The sequence below is a fragment of the Crocodylus siamensis genome, chromosome 15 (assembly GCF_052110815.1).
Source record: "Crocodylus siamensis isolate JL-2025a chromosome 15, ASM5211081v1, whole genome shotgun sequence".
NCBI lineage: Eukaryota > Metazoa > Chordata > Crocodylia > Crocodylidae > Crocodylus > Crocodylus siamensis.
This window is the reverse complement of record NC_143409.1, coordinates 40,999,482-41,008,035: the sequence shown is the minus strand read 5'-3', so window position 1 is coordinate 41,008,035 and position 8,554 is coordinate 40,999,482.

The following is an 8,554-nucleotide window of genomic DNA, read 5'->3' as shown; positions in this document are numbered from 1 at the left end:
TGCCAAGAGTTCTGCAGTTTCTCATTTGAGTTTCTCCAGAATTCTTGGGCATGTGAATAATATCATCTGTTCCCAGCAACTTGCTGCTGTTTAATTGATCACTTTGCTCTACAGCCTCCTCTCCTGTCACTTCAATTTGATTTGTCTCTAGATTTCTCTCTTTAGAAAAACTGATACAGTGTGGGGCTCTCCCTAATATATTCTGTAGTAAAGACTGGTACAAAGAATTAATTTAGCCTTTCTGCCCTGGCCCTGTCATCCTTAAATGCACCTTGTACATCAGCTGTCTGGCGGGCTATCTGCTTCTGATGCTTTATAAAAAAAAAATGTATATTGCTAACTTCAGCATCTTTCACAAAACACTTCTTTTTTGCCTGACTTCTTGCATTTGACCATTCAGCGTTTGCACATTGTTCCTGTTTTCCTCATTTGGACATACCTTCCCTTTTGAAGTGATGTCTTTTTGCCTTTCATATTCTCCTTAACTTGGGTATTAAATCATGGACCACTAGGCACAGTTTTTTTGATCTGCAGCACACCTGAAGACTTTAACACAATATTTTAAAACCCTTCCAGGCTGCCAACTGGCCTTTTCCTCCTCAGCTCTTCCTTTTAACCTTTTTCTAACTCATTTCTTCATTTTTGTGTAATTTACTTTACTGAAGTTAAATATCAAGGCAGTGGATGTTTTTACCTAACTCCTTTCCTTAAAAAGCTGAATTCTGATTACATCCTGATTCCTCTTTCAGAGTGACTCACCTACCACTGCCCCATGAACCAGGTCCTATATATCACTCAGGATTAGTTTTAGAATTGCTGCTTCTCTTGTGAGTCTCAGGACTCATTGTTCTAGAAAGCAGAACTTAGGCAGACATTTTATCTGTGGATCTCACCTTTACCTAGTCTGTGGGCATGTCTACATGTGAAATCAGTGTGCCTGAAACAACTCTAGTGCAGTTCTCACAGAAGTTTTTGCTCTTGGGTGTGCAGTTTGCACATACACCCTGGACTGCAGCATGTTGAGCCAGGGCAGAGCAGCTCTGGCTGGCAGGGATCCCTGGGGGTCAGTCTGCCAGCCCGGGGCTGTTCCACACCAGGTCAAAGTACCACAGAGGGGCTGGCTGGAGCACAAGGGTACTTTAGTGTGTAGCTAGCCAGCAGGCAGCCCCTGCACTAAAGCACCCTCAAGCCCCAACCAGCCCCGTCAGCATCTATACGCGTGTTGCAGCACATTAAATAACACCACCATAGGATGGTGTTTGTATTGGATAAAACTATCCTAAAGTGGTGTTTATTAGTTTACTGCAGCTAATAGTGCCACATATAGATGCTGCCATTTTATTGCAGAGCTAATCAGCTCCACAGTAAATGTCTCCCACAGACACACCCTGTATGAGGATAATTGATGTTTCCCATTATTGTGACAAGTTCTGCTTTTAAAGCTAAACAAAAGACTAGATAACAAGACAGGAAGAAGCAAGGCACATAAGTCAAATTCAAGTGAAAGGAGATTCCTGAGGAGAAAAGAAATGAATCCAAAATGAAATGATCTGCTAGGAAACAAAGGTGTGTAGGGAGACAAGAGGAAAATGAACAAGGAAGGGAAATGCATGCTAGAGAAAAAGGGAGGGAGGGGGCCTAGAAAGGACTGAAGGAAAGAGGGATAACAGGAAAGAGAGTGCAAAAGGGAGATTGCTCATATATCTCCAAAGGTGACACTAACTCGCTAATTCCATATATCAGCACATGGGTAGTGGAGAGCTTTGAGTGCCATTAGGAATCTCCTCAATATTTTTGTTTCCTTCCCCCCCATCTGTTCTCATTACCAGCTGTTGCTCTCAACTACTTGTTTAAGCTTTGCATTGACTTTATAAATAAAGCAACAAATATGCTTGTGTCTTCCTCTTAAATGTCCCTGCTGCAATTACTAAGGGCAGAGTAAGGGATACTTGTCTATCTAGTTCTGTCTGCTGAGCACCAGCCCAGACCATGCTGGGACCTCACCCAGAGGACAGCCTGGGCCTGAAGGTGGAATCCCAGGTTATTTGTTTCAGGGGAACTTGGATTATTTGTAATAGGGACTACAGAAAAAAAGTCATGCCTGTGAATGATAAGAATCAGAGGGCACATCTCTATGAGCAGGATTGTGCATTCCCTAGAGACAAGCACCTGGGCTGGCCCCAGAAGCTTTACCTGGTATCCTGGGAGCCTCTCAGGGCCTCTGGGATCTTCCTGTGTCAACCCCCCACCCCACGCTGCAAATTTGCAGTGCAGAGAATGCCTACATGTGTAGTTTGTGGCACCACAGGTGGGTCTGCAGTGCTGCAAACCATATGTGCATGCTTGTGGGAATGCACCCAGAGTACTGGGGATATATATTTTCCTTCATCAGGAGAGCACTGGGGATATATATATTTTCTTGCATCAGGGTATGAATCCAGCACTCACTGCAGGCAATTAGGTAGACCCCTCTCTGCCCAGCCACATGCAGCAACAGGCCATGGTCCCAGCTATACCTACAACAGCCACCTGCTCTCTGCCACCCTAATCTGGGTCCCCCCAGCTCCAACTTTGAACTGATTTTCAAAGGGTTTCAAGCTATTTTCAAAAGTCTGCCAACAAGAGGGCTGAAATGTCTGGGTAATAGCAGTGTTTTCCCTGGTCATGAATATGGTCTTCCAAGAAAATTTACTCTTCAGTTATTGCTCAGGGCCTTTAGCCAGAAGTTCCCTTTACTGAGAGGTTCAGTCCATGACTACTGCATTCGCTGAATAAGCGAGAGAAACCGCAGCTCTATAGGGGAAAGTTGAGGTTCGTCTGAGAAGGAAAGGATTGAAATAGATTAAATCAGAGTGCTTCCTATTTTGTATATCTGGACAGCCTCCTCAATGAGCAGCACTAGGTGAAACCTTTGCTCTGGGGATCTCTTACAAACCACAGAAAAGGGCTCCTCATCCTTGTCACAGATCAGATTGCGTTCTTCTTGTGTGTCTCTCAAATTTTCAACTTCAGGAATTTACTCCAAGTGTTTAAAGCTTTCTACTGGATTTACCAGCTGCCAGCTTGGCTGGAAAGTATCCTTCTGCATCTGGACTCTATGGGCAGGACACTGCAAAGGTCCATATTCTTCCCATGTCTCACAATGTTCAGTGATACAAGCCTAGCAGAAGTTGTGCCCACACTCTAGTATCACAGGGTCTGTCAGATACTCCAGGCAGGTGGGAAAAATGATTTCCTCTTGGATGTCCTGCTCTGGTCTTGCTGAGGCCATGGCTGCTGGTGTCCTTAGGCGTCAGCATCTCCATCAAAAGGCTCACTTCCGGCCTGCAGGCCCAATTTGTGTCTGCCAAATCCCTGTCCACCTGCTGAAACCACACTTCTCCAATCCCCTTTCTTCTCAATGCACACAATCAACCCTTTTAATAACACTACCCTGCTCTCAGCCTGTTCATGCCTGTCCCTGCTGTTCATGCACCAAGGGCTGCATTCATCCAGGTGCCCAAGTTGAGTTTTCTGCTCTGTTAGTGCCTCCCCTTTGGCGCTGTCTAGGTGCTTCTCCTGTCCTCGCCAGACAAGGTTCTTTGGGTAAATGCGATATCTTTTATTAGATGAACTAAATTGTTGGAAAAATTGTTCTTTGCAAGCTTTCAGGCATACACATCCTTTTTCAGGGTGCTTGTTCCTGAATCTTGTCTGCCTAGGTCCTCAGACCAGCATGGCTACAACCAACACTCTCCTAAGCTCTGCATTTCGACCTATTCAATATTGAAAGTCCCCTGGGATGATTCTGTCATGGAGGCTCCCATAAAATGTCTTGGAAAAGTAGGATTTATCCTCATAAGAAGAAGCCTGTGCAACCTGCCCCTAAACCTGACAGATGTACAGGAGTCTTGTGCTACCTCCATAGGGCTCTTGTCCACCCCAATATCTCTGGCTACCAGGTACCTTGGCACTAGTTGCAAGGCAGCCCTGCTCCACTGGATCTGTTCTACCAGGTGCCACCATATGTGAAAGATATCAGGGCTTGTGGTGTTATGGTGTTGCCTGGGTTAGGTGGGTACACAATTCCCCATGGGGCAGGGCCTGTTTAGGTCACTGGGGAGATGGACTGTGCAGGCAGCAGTTTGGCAACAGTGGTAGGGCTTGTTCCACATGGTTCTGTCCCTGCTTCCTTGTCCCTGGCCTGTAGAGATCAAAATGAGAAAGTGTGGGAACAGGCTCACATCCTTTCTGCAACATGACTGGGTGCCTGAGAGGTCAGAAAGAAGGAATCATGGGATTGCTGCTGATGGACTACCTGCATTCGAAGCCAGGGGCATGTAGTTAAGTTTGAAGACCACTCTAGGGAGTGATGGGCAAGGGAGTGATTGAGTACGGGCAGAATTGATTTCATACCCAGAAGTCCTGCTTCCTCCAGGGACTGAACATAGGGTTTATATGATAAATGATCAGTAACAATGAGCTTGAGTGTTGTCCTAAGGTTGATTTCATCTACCAGTGTAAGCAAAGTTGCATGAAGGATCTGCTCATCATGTTACCAGCTGACTAAATCTGCCTTCGGTTTTTGCTGTTTAATATATATTTAGTCAGAAGGCACAGACTTTGTAAAACATCCAGCGCTTCTTTAGACTAATGATGAGGATGCTCCCTGACAAGCAACACCTATCAGGGTTGATTTTGATGACTGTTTAATGCATACAATGTATTATTATCAGGGGCTGGATACCATGAGTATATTTGTCCAAGCCATTCAGAAATAAATGACTCCAGGTACAAGTATGGAAACACTGCTCCCAGACTGGCAAGCTGTAAATATAACATTGCTGCCAGGCTTTACTGTAAATATAAAGTAAAACTATACATGCATTGGCATTAGCAGATTCAACAGAAAGTAACTTAAGATTCACACGAGCAGATTCAGCACACTCACATCTCATACCCATGAATCCCTCTGCAGAGAGGAGTGCCCTGGTCACTAGGCTCCAGACTCATGCTCCTTCTGGTTACTAGGCTCCAGACTCATGTTTTTTCTTGCTTTTCCTCTTTTTTGGCCTCATTATTCTTGGCTTCTTGTTGATCCAACTTCAAAAGGAGGGTTGAAGGAGGCCACCACTCTAATTATTCTGTAGACTGGCAGTTAGAGCCCTCATCTGAGAACTGGGAAATACAGGTTTGAGCTTACTTAGGCAGAAGAGTATGTCAACTTAATATCTCTCACTTCCTCAGAGTGTCTTATCTCTAAATTACCACACAAAAGGTCTCAGTCACTAGGTAAAGGTGTCTATGGCAATGAGTTATGCATCTCCCTTCTGGCTATTCTGGACCCTTGGATAACAGAGGCACTTAGGGTACAGCCCTAACTCAGGTGCCAATGCTCAGAGGAGGGCTGGGACTTCACAGTCTCCCCTTTCCTTCTGATAACCTGAAGGTGCCTCCCTGTTTAGCCCCTGCAGTGTCTTAACTCTGCCTACTGACTGTGTGGGGATCCTGAACAGCAAATCCCGTGAATGTGTCTCACCTTCCCAAAGCAAAATACCTCATTGGTAAGCACCATGACCCTTCAGTAGAAAGCACCTACATGAGCAACTGGGATCTGGCCCTTAGGTTTCAATTTGGAAGCAGACACAAGATGCTTGCCATTTCCTTCCTTAAAGTTACCTGTGCCCTCAGAGATTAAGACCCCTATAGCAGTTTGGAATACTTTTCATAGATTTAAAAAAAGGGAATTCCTTAAGCAAGAATAATATGATTTTCATGTACTCCAGTATGAAGGAATAGATACAGGAGGCTTTTCATTCCTTTAAAAGAGGAAGGGAACTACTGCTTAGGAGTGTATATCACCTGTTATTCTGTAACTGCTGTATCTACATCATCCTGTAGCAATACAAGGCAGCTAATTCATTTTGACTTTGACCCTGAATGTAGCCAGGTTAAAGCTGTAGCTATTTTGCTACACTTTTATAGTTTCATAGTTTCTAGGGTCGGAAGGGACCTGAGCAGATCATCTAGTCCGACCCCCTGCCACGGCAGGAAAGAGTACTGGTGTCCATCCAGCCTTCTCTTAAAGACCCCCAGGGTAGGAGCCAGCACTTCTCTTGGAAGTTGGTTCCAGACCCTAGCTGCCCTGACCGTGAAGTAGCACCTCCTAATGTCTAGCCTGAATCTACCCTCTGCCAGCTTGTGACCGTTATTCCTGGTCATTCCTGGCAGTGCTCGGGGGGAACAGGGACTCCCCCAATGCCTGCTGATCCCCCCTGACTAATTTGTAACAGGCCACTAGATCCCCCCTCAGCCTTCTCATGTGGAGGCTGAACAGGTTCAGGTCCCGTAGCATCTCCTCATAGGGCCTGCCCTGCTGCCCCCGATCATGCGAGTGGCCTCCTCTGGACCCTCTCCCTGTTGTCCACATCCCTCCTGAAGTGCAACGCCCAGAACTGGACGCAGTACTCCAGCTGTGACCTGACCAGTGCTGCATAGATGGGGAGGATCACCTCCTTGGACCTGCTTGAGACACATCTGTGGATGCATAACAAGGTATGGTAGGCCCTCCTGACTGCATCCCCACACTGCCGGCCCACATTCATCTTGGAGTCAGTGATGACTCCAAGATCCTTTTCTGCCTCTGTACTGACAAGAAGGGAGTTCCCCAACCTGTAGGTATGATGCCGGTTGTTCCTCCCCAGGTGCCCCACTTTGCACTTGTCGGTGTTGAATCCCATCCTATTCTCGTCTGCCCACCCCTGTAAGCTGTCTAGGTCCAATTGCAGCCTATTCCTCCCTTCTAGCATGCCCACTTCCCCCCACATCTTACTGTCATCAGCAAATTTGAACAGGGTGCTTTTTACCCCGTCATCCAACTGATGAAGATGTTCAACAGTGCGGGCCCAAAGACCAAGCCCTGGGGGACCCCACTGCCCACATCCCTCCAGGTCAAAAATGACCCGTCCACCACCACTTCCTGGGTGCGGCCCTCCAGCCAGTTGGCGACACATCTGACTGTGTGGGTGTCGACACCACAGTCCCCCAGTTTCTTAATGAGAACAGGGTGAGCGACAGTGTTGAAGGCCTTCCGAAAGTCCAGGAAGACTATGTCCACTGCTACCCCTGCGTCTAAGGATTTGGTGACCTGGTCGTAAAAGGCCACCAGGTTGGCCTGACAGGACCTGCCTCTAATGAACCCGTGTTGGTTGCCCCTAAGCATAATCTCCCCTGCTGGCCCCTCGAGGACATGTGCCAGGATAATTTTCTCAAAAAGCTTGCCCAGGATTGAGGTAAGACTAACTGGCCTATAGTTTCCCGGTTCCTCCTTCTTCCCCTTTTTGAAGATGGGAACCACATTGGCCCTCTTCCAGTCCTCTGGCACCACACCAGAGCACCACGAGTGCTCGTACAGCTGTGCCAGGGGTCCCGCAATGACCTCAGCCAATTCCCTCAGCACTTGGGGGTGGAGATCGTCTGGACCAACTGATTTGAATACATCCCGTCCCTCCAGCAGTTCCCTGACTAGATCCTCACTGACCCTTGGCCTGGGTGCGCCTCCCCTGGGGCCTGGGGGGGCCCAGGAGGGGGGAGGTGGCTGTTCTGGTCCCTGCTCAGGAAAATGGAGGCAAAGAAATCGTTAAATAGGTTAGCTTTGTTGTCTGGTGTGACGACCAAATTTCCTAGAGTGTCCTGCAGGGGCCCCACGTTACCCGAAACCTTCTTTTTACCCACTATGTATTTAAAAAAGGACTTCTTATTGCATGGCTGATCTCAGGGGGTGCACCATGTGCACCTGCGTTCGCCCTCTATGCATCGCCAATGCTTCAGCCCCTTCCCAGGCACATGGTGGAGCTTGTTTTTTTGAGTTGATGCTAAAGGTGAATCGGAGGCTTTGGAAAGAGGCACAAATCTCTCTCTCCCTCCCCCTACTCCTGCCCTCCCGGCATCTGAACTCCCCCTCCAGATCTGAGAACGGGCACCTGGACAGAAGAAAGGGTAAGAATATGCATCAGGCCAGGCCCTGTCTGGGCACATGGGAAGACGCTGAGGGCTCCCTGGTGCTCTGGTCAGGCTCACAACGTGCCAAGGTCTCCGGATTTCAAAGGCTTTTGGGCGTTTTAGGGCAGCAGGATGTGAACTCACCTGGCAGAGCGGCGAGAAGGAAGAGTCACTTTGCCCGGGACTGAACAGTGCTGGTCTGAAGGAGTGACTGCTGGGGGGCACAGCCCCCTGGACATTCCCTGCTGACCCCAACCTTTCTGGGGCCAGAGGAGGACAGCAGTTATCAGGTGTTTGGGCCTCTGAATTTGCCTTTCTTGGCCTTCACAAGTCCCTTCTGAGTCTATCACCTTCCCCTCCTGGAGACAGGCCTAGGAAAGAGCCTCAGCAGAAGAGGGTACTGGTGGCAGGGAAGTTGCAGGGGCTGGGCCATGGGAGAAGGAGCTGGGCCTAGAGGTGGTCCAGGGTCACTCGTGGCAGGCAGGAGGGTCAGGGGTTGGGGTCAGACTCCATGTTGGAAACAGGGGGGTGGCCATGGGATGCAGATCTCTCCCCAGTGCCCCAAAAGCCCCTC